This window comes from Montipora foliosa, chromosome 1, assembly GCF_036669935.1.
Source record: "Montipora foliosa isolate CH-2021 chromosome 1, ASM3666993v2, whole genome shotgun sequence".
Lineage (NCBI taxonomy): Eukaryota > Metazoa > Cnidaria > Anthozoa > Scleractinia > Acroporidae > Montipora > Montipora foliosa.
This window is the reverse complement of record NC_090869.1, coordinates 67,077,360-67,090,068: the sequence shown is the minus strand read 5'-3', so window position 1 is coordinate 67,090,068 and position 12,709 is coordinate 67,077,360. Positions and strand designations below refer to the sequence as shown.

The 12,709-nt window shown below is 40.7% G+C and overlaps 1 long non-coding RNA gene across 1 annotated transcript; it reads right to left on the bottom strand.

Moving 5' to 3' along the window:
• Positions 1–2,978: 2,978 nt before the first annotated feature.
• LOC137980484 (uncharacterized) lies at positions 2,979–3,783 on the bottom strand. The gene is made up of 2 exons (XR_011118532.1): positions 3,607–3,783; positions 2,979–3,235 (listed from the first exon to the last, which is right to left on the bottom strand). It is a non-coding gene; the product is annotated as an uncharacterized lncRNA (long non-coding RNA).
• Between the last annotated feature and the right edge of the window lie 8,926 nt (positions 3,784–12,709).

The following is a 12,709-nucleotide window of genomic DNA, read 5'->3' as shown; positions in this document are numbered from 1 at the left end:
AGTTAGGTAATTACGTACTACATAAATTAACTTGTAACTACCGGTAAATGTACAATTCAGTTTGCCAATTTAAGTACATACGTATTTTCAGTAAAATTTTTTTCGGTATTTCATGTGGTGGTGACCATTTCAATGTTTTGACTGTATTCCTTCTTGCTTGTCCTTTAATGATTTGTTTTCCAATGCGATATGCAAATGGCACTCGTCACTAAGGTGTAGACACTCCAGGGGCACCCAACGAATCTGTTCCTCACATTATCTGTTCCCCAGAGGAATCTTGCTGGCTGGCAAAAATACAGGTGTTTCGATGAGCTGGCTGGGAAATTTTGTTATTGATAGAGGTTTTGCCTGGGAATTACTGACTTTTTCTAGCATTTCAACCCGAGCTGGCTGTAGAAACTCTGAAGACCGAGGACGACATAAAAAAAAAAATAAAATAAAAAAAAAAAAGAAGAAGAAAGAATCCCTTTCCTCTCCCAGAGAATAGTCACAAACATACGACGGCTGGTCAGAGTGATTGCACTTGCGGAAAAAACCTGTTTTGTCCCGGTTTTGTCGCTTTTGTTCGGTCGTTTTAAATCGAGGAATTTGAAAGCGCGCGGAATTCCTGGCTGGGAAATAAATTTGATCAGCTGGCTGGGAAACCAACCAATTTTATCTAGCTGGCTGGGAAATTTCTTGTGTGTCTTGCTGGGAAAAAGGAACAGATGATGTTTTCCCAGCAACACTGAAAAACACCTGAAAATGCCTTAATAACATTTATTTTCATTAACTGGGGTATAATAATACATTTTACAACAAATTGGTCGTTGGGTGCCCCTGACACTCATCGTAATTAGTCGGCCCCGAACAAGAACGCTCGTCGTTTGCCGTAGACTCGCATCGTCTCTCCCGCTTTGCGTGGAGCTTTTTCACAGGACTATTAGAAGTGTAAGATGATTGAAAGTGTCTTCAATTGGACTTCGAATGTTTCAAATGAGTGCTATGGCCAACTTGGAGCTGAATTTTATAAGCCTTTCACTTGTCAAGGCGCTAAACATGACGAGGACATGAGCAATTGCTCTTCGACCCTCAAGCTCAGAGGGGGTTCTTTATATTCCAGCTTGCTGGAAAAGTGACCTTGAAATGGGAAAGGAAAGGAAACTAAGGAACTTTGTTTAAGTGTCTAGTCCTTCTAGCGCTGGAACGCTAATTGGGGACACTGTAAACTGAAATTAAAAATTAACGCCAATCAAATCAAATGTTTGTATTTGGGGAGAGGGGAAACCGGAGTACCTGGAGAAAACCTCTCGGTGCAGAGTAGAGAACCAACAAACTCAACCCACATATGACGCCGAGTCTGGAAATCGAACCCGGGTCACATTGGTAGGAGGCGAGTGCTCTCACCACTGCGCCATGCTTGCACCCCTATACACAATCTCCTTGTCAGTGTGGCGAGAGCAACAGGTTCTTTTAAATCCGTTCGCGTCGATACCAGAAGGTCCCCCCGATTCTTTAGTCCGTAGAGCGGCTTCCTTTACCATTTCTCCATCTCTCTCGTGATATATAAAAATATCAGGAATATTCTCCACCGGATCAAACAATAGGGAGCCAAGCTTAGCCTCCTTCGTTGCCGGGTGTTTGTCGTGCAGTTGCGTCATAACATCATCCGTTAACGGCAGCACGCCCCCGTCGTCATCTTTGCTCAAAAAACCGGCGTATCGCCGAATTAATTCGACCTTCCATAACTAGCTTAGCGAAACATTTCGCTTTATTTGGTGGATCATGTCTCTTTGCTTTTTGTAAGCGCCTTTGAATCATTCTCCCCTCACGCAAAAGACAGTCATTTTCACCATTTTTGCCACAGCTCTAGCCGCTTTTCGAGACATTGTTGGTGTTCTTTTGCGTTGGAATTTTGGCAAGGTTTTTGTAGCGCCAGAGCAAGAAGAACAATTGCCGCTTTGAGTGCGATGTGATGCATTGTTGTGCCATTGTTCCAATCGTTGACATGCTTGGTTAGTTGATCGATTAAATCCCGTCCCGTTTTACCATATAGGACCAAGAAAGTGTTTTTTCTCCAAGTTGCGATCTCATTGTATGCATCATTGATAATTGACACGCTAACTTTTATGACTGGAATCTCAGCTATCAGCTAAATTTACGCCTCTTTCTCAGCTGTCAGCTAATTTTTTGGCCATTTCTTAGCTAACAGTTAAAAGACACATCAACAATTCTCAGCTATCAGTTAAAAAACACATCGTTTCTCAGCTAACAGTTAACATTTTGGCCGAATCTCAGCTATCAGTGAACTACATCCATACCCTAGCAATACTTTGTTGGTCTATTGTGGGATGATTCAATTCGTACTTGGTGTAAAGTTTTGTAGCATCTAGTATCCAGGAACTAATTAAAATGGTTCTAGCCGCGTGAACGTTTAGCGAGAAAATTGAGAATTCAATTATCGTCAAGTGCTCACGGCTTCCAACGCATTTTGAATTTAAATTTAGTCATTTCACTGACGTCGTAATGTCGAGACGAGAACGGCAGAAAATGTACCAATGTAACACCCTCGTGCAGAGTGTGCAGAGCCAGTGATTTTTACAGTTTTCTGCCATTCTCGTTTTCGGCTACTTAGTCAATGCTCAAGGTGTCTACGACGAAAGTTAATATACGAAAACCATACATATGACTGCATGAGGAGAGAATCATGTTAAGATGCTGTCTGTTAGTATCATCGGTGGAAGGCGACCGATTTCAGTCATGTACACCACTTAAGTCACCATCGCTCAAATAAATATAAACTGAAACTTGTCAGGAAAAACCATGTCTAAGACTTAAAACGTCTGAATCAAGTGTCTTGTTTGTTGGTGTCTATTATTATGCAGGATACAGAGACGGCTCTCATTCGGGAGTCAAGCTAAGCGTGTTTTTTAGTACAGCCGCGCGAGAGCGTGATTACAAGAGCAAAAGATATCACGTGAATCACGACATATCGTACGTATGGTAACAACTTCTGATCTTTATTTCACTATTAAGCACAACTGATACTTAACAAAACTTAAAACTTATGCATTTAAACATTGAGCCAGCATTCTTTTTGAGAAGGATCTTCAATCATCGGACAATGTCCTGATTTTCATGAGGCAAACATCTTTGCAGCTTTATCTTTCGATTCATTCCAGTCCTCCGTATCTATTCGTCTACAATCCAAACTTCTTGCTGCTGCACAAATATCCCTCGCGTCTCTAACTTTGAGCTGAAACAAAAAAAAAACAGCTTTGCGTTACACACCTTGCTTTAAAGTTTAAAGTGGGCTTGAAGTATTCAAAGATTCGACACCCACTCCATTAAAAATGGCTTGGAGTTATAAAGCTAAGAACCATTGACTTCTTGTGATGTTCTCAAATGGACTCGCTCTTTCATCCGCAATGAAAAGACCTCTGATACATCCAATTAACCATTGACCATTTTATCCAAAGTCAACCCTTTCTTCTCAGTTATTAAGACAGGCCCAGGCTGACTGTTTGGTCTGAAGGGGCTTTGATCTCTGCGATTGACTGAGCTAACCTGGCCTTTTGACAAACACCCACAACAAGATTGTATCTATCTTATTCTTAGAAGGCAAACCTGATTCCTTTTTTTTTTGCCGCCGTTCACGGGTGGAAGAACTCCTCCGAATCCGTTGCACTGAACAACAATCGCACTCAACAACAACAAAAGGGAGAAGATTACGAGGATTCCTGCCTTGTTCATTTTTGCGTTTTATGTTTTATACCGAAAGAGTGAAGCAAAACCAAATGGTGTGGAGGTCCCTGTACTGACTCGTTATTTATAGGGATCTCTTTCCTTTCTCAGGATGTTTAAACGTAGTGTTTTTCAAGTGTATACCGCCTTGTCCTCGTCGCTGAGAGATTCTTAAAACGGGAAAATCCATTAACTACTTGAGCTAAAAACCAAGGGCATTGAGAGCTGCTTTACGACATGTTAAAAGTATAAGTGCTTTTTCAGACTTTAACCATGCCAAATTGTTTTATTTTTCTATCTACATCAGAACATTTATTTTTTAGTTTCTGTTACACCCCGTTTTTAAGCTGAAAGTGCAACACGCATGAAAAATTCACAAAACGCGAAGTTTTAAACTACTTTTTGCCGTTCAGTATGACTTGAGATTTCTGTTTTCAAGTTCTTTTCTGTCTACTAGCACCGACTAGATGGGTCTGTAGGATGATGCTAGAGGAGGAAAAAAATTAAACTGGCTCTCATCCTTTCACAGGGCGATGATGTTATAAACTGCAATGGTATTTCCACAAAATTTTTTTTAAACGAGGAAACTCAATTGAAATGAGTGATAAAATCGACAAAGGATTTTGATTTGACCTTGGTGCTTAAGTTTTAACTCAGATCTACCGAGACGCATGCATAAATTCTCTAAATGCTGCCCAGAAGTGCCAGAGTAGGCGACCCGAACACATAATTTGAATGCTCAGTCAACGTAACGGTTTGTAGGGTTTATATGGGAAACATGAAATGCAGAAAAAAATCGGCTAATCTTAGTTTATAGAGAGGAAAATAAATGAAATAAAGTTACTCTTGCTTCACCTTGTGTCCTTGTGTTGATTTGAGGCGTTCTGGGCTAGTTTTGAAATTTGCTCCTATCCTATCTTTGGGGTCAAAACCGGCCTAGAACGCCTCAAATCGACACAAGATGAAGTAAGAGTAAGTTTATTTTACTTATTTTCCTCGCTATAACTAGGGTTAGCCGATATTTTTTCTGCTTTTTATGTTGCCCATATAAACCCTACAAACTGTTACGTTGACTGAGCATTCAAATTATGTGTTTGGGGGGACTGTGCCTGAGTGAATTGTCGTCACGTCCGCGTTTCTGCGTCAACGAGTGAACATTATCGACCCAATTTAGACCTAAACAATAACATAAAAATAGTCGATTTTGTCGTTTAAAGTAGCGATGTTCATAATTCATAGCCTTTTTGTGGTAGTGCACTGCAAGTGCACGAAACACTATGTCACCGGGTTGCAAGAGTGTAAGAGCGTAAGAGCCCGTGCAGGTGGTGACAATAGGCCCGCAGCGCGAGAATAACTCACGAACATAAACAGGTCTGTTGGAAGCGTGCTTGAGTTTCAACAAAATGCGCCCCAAAATCGGTAAGAATTTGTGACGCTGACGAATAATAAAGCAGCTGCTTTTTCCAAAACGATGGAATTACCTGGTGATAAATAACCTCGTGTAGGAGAGTAAATTTTTGACTTTGCAGAAACAATGGTCAACATCAAGAGTTGGGCGATTGTGATCTTTGTGTTGAATTCGCACTTTTTTGTCAATCTTAAAAACACTTGAAAGAAAAAAACCCAAACTAACAAAAACAAAAACCCGGTGTCTTGCCCATAATTTTGACACAGATGTATCCTTTGTTTGTTTGGTGTTCCTAAGGTAACGTGATCACGGTGCCCGCTGAATTCGATGTCACTTTCGATTTTGCGATTTACTTGTGCAGCCAAAAGTACAATAGAAAAATTGAACATAGCAAAAATCTCCCAAAATGGTTTTCGCTGATGGTAACTTTTTATATTCTCGGTTCAAACTTTAAGTTGTTTTCCTGTCGTAAATTTTGTTGCTGATGGCAAAATATTTTATTCTCGAGGGCCACTTCTGGAAATTTCCTTCTGCTCTTCCTAAAAGCTGTGTATCAATATTATTTAATTTTGCGTCAACATTTGTTTTGCATAAAGCAGGCTAACAAAATCTGTCCCTTGCTTCGTTCGCATTTTTGTGCGTTAAAATAGAGCTTTTGTCCTAAGTTTCTGACTGCAAGTCGTATAGTTTAGGGTCACCCATCCAAATACTAACCCCGTCCGACAGGACTTAAAATCAGTGAACTTTTGTTTTAAAAACATCTACAATGGCACTGTAATGATATTCGGTACCAAAACCGTATCGTGTACTATCAGAGCTACATATTACGCAAAGAGAACTTGAATCTCCTTGAAGACAAAACGCAGCTCAGTTGACAATTGTACAGCGCTGTGTTACTGCACTACCACACGTACGAAATTCATGCCTATTTTTTAAAAGGGGTTTTAAAAAAATAGCAATAACGACACCAGGAAAAAGAGTTGATGAAGTCTCTAACAGAATATATATGGGTTATTGACCAAGCGTGAGGTCGAGGTCAAGTTCCTTTTCTGCGTGTTTGTGGACAGACATCTTGACCGAACAAGCTTGGCTAATAAAGGATTTATTATATGGTATAAAACACAAAAAAGAAGATCTTTGATCTTGCGGGACTAAGCAAGAAATCCCGAGCGGGCCAGATAGCTCCATCTTGCCCGCTCGGGTAGCAAATCATAACGCGCGATTTGGTATATCTTGCCCGCTCACGGAGCTGGCAACAAAAAACATTAGTGGTAGTAGTAGTAGTAGTAGTGGTAATAGTAGTAGTAGTACTACTACTACTACTACTTCTACTTCGACTACTACTACTTCTACTACCACTACCACTACCACTACTACTTCTGCGCTGCGCTTAGTACAGTTGCTCTGCGCTTTTCTTAGCCTCCCACACAGACGTTCTTAGCGCTTCGTCACTCATTGCTCCTCCACGAACGTCTGTTGAAAGGAAAAACCACTTCCGTTTAACGGCTGTTTGCCCACTATTTAAAGAAACCAATCAGCGTTGACTAATTGCGTTGTACATAGCGAATCACATGCTGCGAAAGAATGCCATAAATAACACGAGGTTAAAAAAACTGGAAAACGGCCTCTGATTAATCCGTAATCCACGAACGGAAAAAGTTTCGTTCCAGCAGACGTTAGTGGGGGAGGAACGCGTGACGAAGCCCTAAGAACGTCCGCGTGGGAGGCTACGCTTTTCTCATTTGTGATAGTTTTATCTCACAGAGTTTACCTCTGGAAGCTTTTCTTTGTTAACCTCTTGTTAATGTGTAAAACTCACACCTTTGACTTTTAACTCAAGTACTTAATGGGTTTCGCCTCTCAAAAAAGTCATCAACTCACAAAAATAAAGCTTCAAGGCTTTAATAACTTGAACCGAAGTCGTCGGTCTTGTCAGCGCAAAGAGTGTCAGTTCAGAAAATGAAGATCCGTGCCACAGTTGTCATCTCATTTATCTTGCTTTTCTTCGCTTTTCTTGGCGAAAGCGAAGGAATATCTGGAACGTTTGAACCAGGCAGAAGAGAAATGGACAATAAGGTTAGTTTTCTTAGTGTCTTTTTATCCTTCGTTTTCTTCTTTCTGGTGCGCGAGTAATACTTACTCAGTTCTGAAGAAGCACCGTAAATTTGAAAACTATCGTCTAAGCACTCTCTCAAGCAAACAGCTCAACATCTGTACCCGAGGAAAAAAACCTTCATTTGAACTTTCAACAAGCTCTATATTCCGTAAGTGACCATCTCTAATTACGGCGGCAAAGAAATGGACAAAAGTGAAAAACGCACGTGCAGGGCGTGCAAAGCTATTGTCTTTGCCCACTAAAATTCGCAAATTTGTGACGTTCTCGTTGCCGTCGCCGTTGTCGTTGCTTAAGCTCCCTAAAATTCGAAAAGAGAGGGGCACGGATTCCTGGCTAAATCTCTATGCAACAGTTTTAATGTGTGCAAAGATTTCAGTATTTCAGTGCGTTGTACAACTGGGGCCGGGTGTTTTGTTTTAACCAGGGGCACCCAGAAAGCCACCACAAATCTCAATAACATTGTAATCGGCTGTCGTTTGCGTGTTGCAAGGTGTTTTGAGTCTTTGTTACCATGGTACAAAGCACTATAGTATAAATGCCTCATTTTATATCATGATTATTGTTAACTTAGAGATCATCGTGATCTCTTGCCACAAAGTTCAATGGTCTCTCCATAAACGCCTTTGTTAATCTGTACCAAAGGAATCCCGGCCTCATTCAGCCCAGAGTGATTCGCGAATTGATTGCGATAAAAGTGGTCATTGCGTTCAATGGTTCTCGACTTACCAATGTGCACAAAATGGGATTAAATGGTATAAAGTCAACTCTATAAACCTTTTTGTCCTGGAACTTACTTGAAAATACATTTGCCTAAATTTTTAATTTCAGCTTAAACTGAAAAAAATCATGAGCATTTGCGCTGCTGCAAGAGATCTGGAGTGTGGAAGGATTGATCGTGAAGACTGGCATAAATCGGGTGATAAATTTGTCAACTGAAATGCTTGCTCAATGACATTGAAGATTGTCCATTGATTGAAAATGAAATGTTGGAATGTATTTTATGTCATGATGACTGTGTAATATGTGATTTATATGCAGAAAATAAAAAGAGAAAAGGAAGATTGTTTTCGATAATATTATAAATATTTAAGTTTAAAAACTCTTTGAAAACCATGTGGAATGCGCGCCGCGAAGAAACTCGCTTCCAATTCAAGAGGATAAAACATAAGTGTGCAAGTGATAACCTGTTGAAAGTGGGCGAGAACGATCATCGCTGAGGAAGCGTATGATACATTTCCATGATGATCTTAAAGCTTCATTTAGAGAAATGTCAGTATTAGATTCTCCACACCTCTTTCAGCCGACTTCCTCACATCTACCCCAATGTAATATTCCGTATCAGAATGGGACCTGCGTGACACAAAATGAAATGAGGCGGATTGTTCCACTTTCTTCTAAACCCCTTCAAACATTTGCATCATGCTCACCCATGGCAGAGCAAGCTCAATATTCCAAGGGTCACGATATGGTAAGGGACAACGAGTAATTTAAATGATGAAATATTAGCTACATGGCAAGCGCTTTTCGCGAGTTTCGTCAAGAAGAAAGATAATCAGTTGGATCTGGAGCTTCCATGGTGGGAGAGATGATCTTTCCTAAGAGAGTTTGACAAAATTAAAAATTAAGAGAAGAAGCAGATTTTCTGGGACCACTTTTCACTTAACGCTAGAAATCAGTTGTATGCAAAAAAGAAAATCTTTTTTGTGCCCCCATCCAATTAATCTTCTCGCCTTTTAGCCTCAACCAGCTGTCCCTCGTCAAGTTTTATAATAGTCGTAACGATGTAAGTATCATCGTTTCTTTGTTGCTTCGCGTAACTAAATTATTCGCAGTTTCAACCCGCATTGTTTCTACTTTTGCTACTTCTTGTGAATAAAATACCTATGCACATCGATCCAGTCTACGTGGTTTTGGAAGGTTACGGCGATAATTCGAGTGCTTAGGCAGCTACATACGGATACATAACTAAATATATCATTTTTACAGATGCAAAAAAAGAACAGCGGCTGTACAAAATTACGGCCCTGGATTCTCCTTTTAAAACCTGTAAACTCAGTGGTACGGATAAAATCACGTAGAGCATTTATTTCGACACTTAGCTGATAAGTAAGAAAAAGAATTACTGAAGACCATTAACTGGTTGTCTTAGGTGTTCTGAGGGACAGAATACAATTTCCGCGAAGAACTCATAACAAGACGACCAGAGTGAAAAGATATTTTTCATATTAGCATAAAAAATCATTCAAAAAAAACAGACTTTTTCTACAGTAATATGGGGAATTTTGAATGCGCTTATTGCATGGATTAGAGATGTCTTTAGTGAGTAGACCATCATTGTAGGACAGGTATTCTGTTAATATAAATCTAAGTGTTCTCTTGTTTAGTGCTTCTAGTTTCTCCGTATTGCGCGCTCCACAAAAATGCCAAACAAATTAAAGTCTTACAAAAAAGATGAACCAGCCGTATCTTTGTAGCATTAAGAGCTACGGATCTGTGCTTTTGCACGCGATGGCGTCTGGGTTAGAGAACCTGGCCATGGTGGATGCACACGCGAATCTCTTGCTGTCCATGATCTGTGATCACTATGTACTCCCTTGTACATTTGTTTTGTTAAGAAACTAAAAAGTTGTCGCGCATTTTAGAAATCAACGTTTCAATACTCGCTTTAATCTGAGTGTTATGATCGTTGATTCCAAATCAGTTCGACCCATTTTAAGTTTTGACGTATATGTTATAATGACCATACTCTTGGATGATGATTTCCAACTAAATATAAGCTCCTTTTGATGAATTTCGAACTGAAACTACGGGCCAAGAAAACTGTCCCAAGTTCTGACTTCAATCCTTGACACTGAAGTGAATGGAACGTAATGAATGAATGTGATAACAACGCTGGACAAGCGCTAAATCAGACTCACGAAATTGCTGAGGGAAAAATATTGCTATTACATATTAGGAACAAGAACATCGAACCGTTTCGGGGTGCAGGGATGGCGCAGTGGTGAGAGCACTCGCCTTCTACCAATGTGGCCCAGGATCGATTCCCGAATTCCATATCTGGGTTGAGTTTGTTGGTTCTCTACTCTGTTCCGAGAGGTTTTTCTCCGGGTACTCCGGTTTTTCCCTCTCCTCATAAACCAACATTTGCAGGCGTAGCTCAGTTGGCCAGTGCGCGGCTTTCGGAGCAAGGGGTCCCCAGTTCGATCCTCGGTGACTTTAACGTCTGTTTCCACTATCCTCTGTTCCCTGTAGCTATAGCTTTAAATATCCGTGAAACGGAGCTCTGACAGAGGGAGGGGGGTAAAAAGGCGCATCGTCAACTTCCATTGATGCCAGTTTCGTAACTGAAGGAAGTACCGACGTTAAATAAATTGACTTTGCTTTACAAGGAAGGATTATGTTTTTGCAAACGTTGGCCGTGAAGCACTTATATTTGAACAGACTTACTGATTAGAGTGTAATGTGAAGTGCTAAGTATCTTCCCCATATGAACCATGTGAGCGTTAGCCCTACTCGTGGAAATGGGCCACACAAGGACAGAGAAAAACTCTGACCAGGGTGGGAATTGAACCCACGACCTCCGGGTTAGATCACCGCAGACTGGAGATGATCACATCGAATATTATGAAAACGACACCGAGAATAATAAGATAACAACCCGAAGGGATAATAACATAAGTAATGAATATAATGATATGGCCACCCAATAAAATAAAGAAAGTAACGTAAGACAGTTCTGGCGTGTGTATGGATGACTAAGAATGTTTTGGTCAGCTGTAGTTGTCGATGGCACAACACGATGCAAATTAAGCGGTATGAAAATGGACGTGAGGAATAAAAATATTGAGTAAATCTTCGAAAGAGCGAAGCTTTCAACGCTTTAGGTATTTCCGTATTGTTTTCTTTATTTTTTGAGAGGGTCCAGAATGGGGTCTAGGAGGGGAGGGGGGTGGGGTCTGCGTTTTGTACCGTCCCGGATCGGAGAGGGGATTTTGAAATTCCGTTGAATCATTTTATGCTTCAGGTAGCAAAAGAAGGTGAAGTACAGTGTACGTGAATAATCTTCTCCAGAACGGTCAAAGTTACTACAGTACTGTAATAGATTACTAATAGAAAACTCACGCTGAAGCTTACGCTGTGCAGCTGAACATTCGGGAATTTTGACAGATCAGGGAGCAACTGAGTTTTATCCGGATGATCGAGATCGTCTCAGTTGTCTGGGTCGTCAGCGATTGTCTGGATAGTGATTCCATATAATCGTCCTGCATGATCGCCCCTGGAGCGATCATGGTGATCAGGACGATCATATGGACACTGGGTTTAAAGTGGAAACACATCTCTTAAAAGTTTTAATTTTCTCACGCATAATTTCGAATACTTCATCTATCTTGACCTTGCCTTCAAAAAAAAAAATCCTTTCTTCCAGAAAAATGAGGGGTAGTTGCAAACAGGAGGCTGGGGTCGGGGTGTCTTTTTTTTCAATTTTTTTTTGTTTCAATTTTTATTGTTATTCACCTGTCCTGTAATGATCTGTCCTTCAGACCATCCATTACGGGAATGAAGGTCTATTCAAGTTAAACCTTTGGGAAGGTTATTAGCACGTTTACTTTTAACGTCTTCTTTGCTTCTCTCCCTACCCTCCTGATTCAATATTGTGCAAAACTGAACGGTTTTAGAGGGAAAATTGTTGTGTTACCTTCCAACATTGAATAGGTGGATGGGGTGCTATATAAGAGAAGAAGAAACTGTTCCTTTTGATCCTTAAAATGCAGCTCTGAGGCCGGTTCATTTATATCCTTCCCAACTAATTTTGTCTATGAATGTAGGCTTGCAAAACCTCGACCGATTTGCAAATAGCTTTTTCGTTCTCGGAACAACTCCCAACATTGTTGGCCAACAACTCCCAACATCGTTGGCCAACAACTTCCAACATTGTTGGCCACCAACCTCCAACATTGTTGGCCAACAAATTCCATCATTGTTGGCCAACAACTCCCAATATTGCTGGCCAACAACTTCCACCATTGTTGGCCAACAACTCCCAATATTGTTGGCCAACAACTTGCAACATTGTTGGCCACCAACCTCTAACATTGTTGAACAACCACTTCCAACATTGATGGCCACCAACGTCCATCATTGTTGGCCAACAACTCCCAACATTGCTGGCCAACAACGTCCATCATTGTTGGCCAACAACTCCCAACATTGCTGGCCAACAACTTCCAACATTGTTGGCCACCAACCTCCAACATTGTTGGCCAACAAATTCCATCATTGTTGGCCAACAACTCCCAATATTGCTGGCCAACAACTTCCACCATTGTTGGCCAACAACTCCCAATATTGTTGGCCAACAACTTGCAACATTGTTGGCCACCAACCTCTAACATTGTTGAACAACAACTTCCAACATTGATGGCCACCAACGTCCATCATTGTTGGCCAACAACTCCCAACAT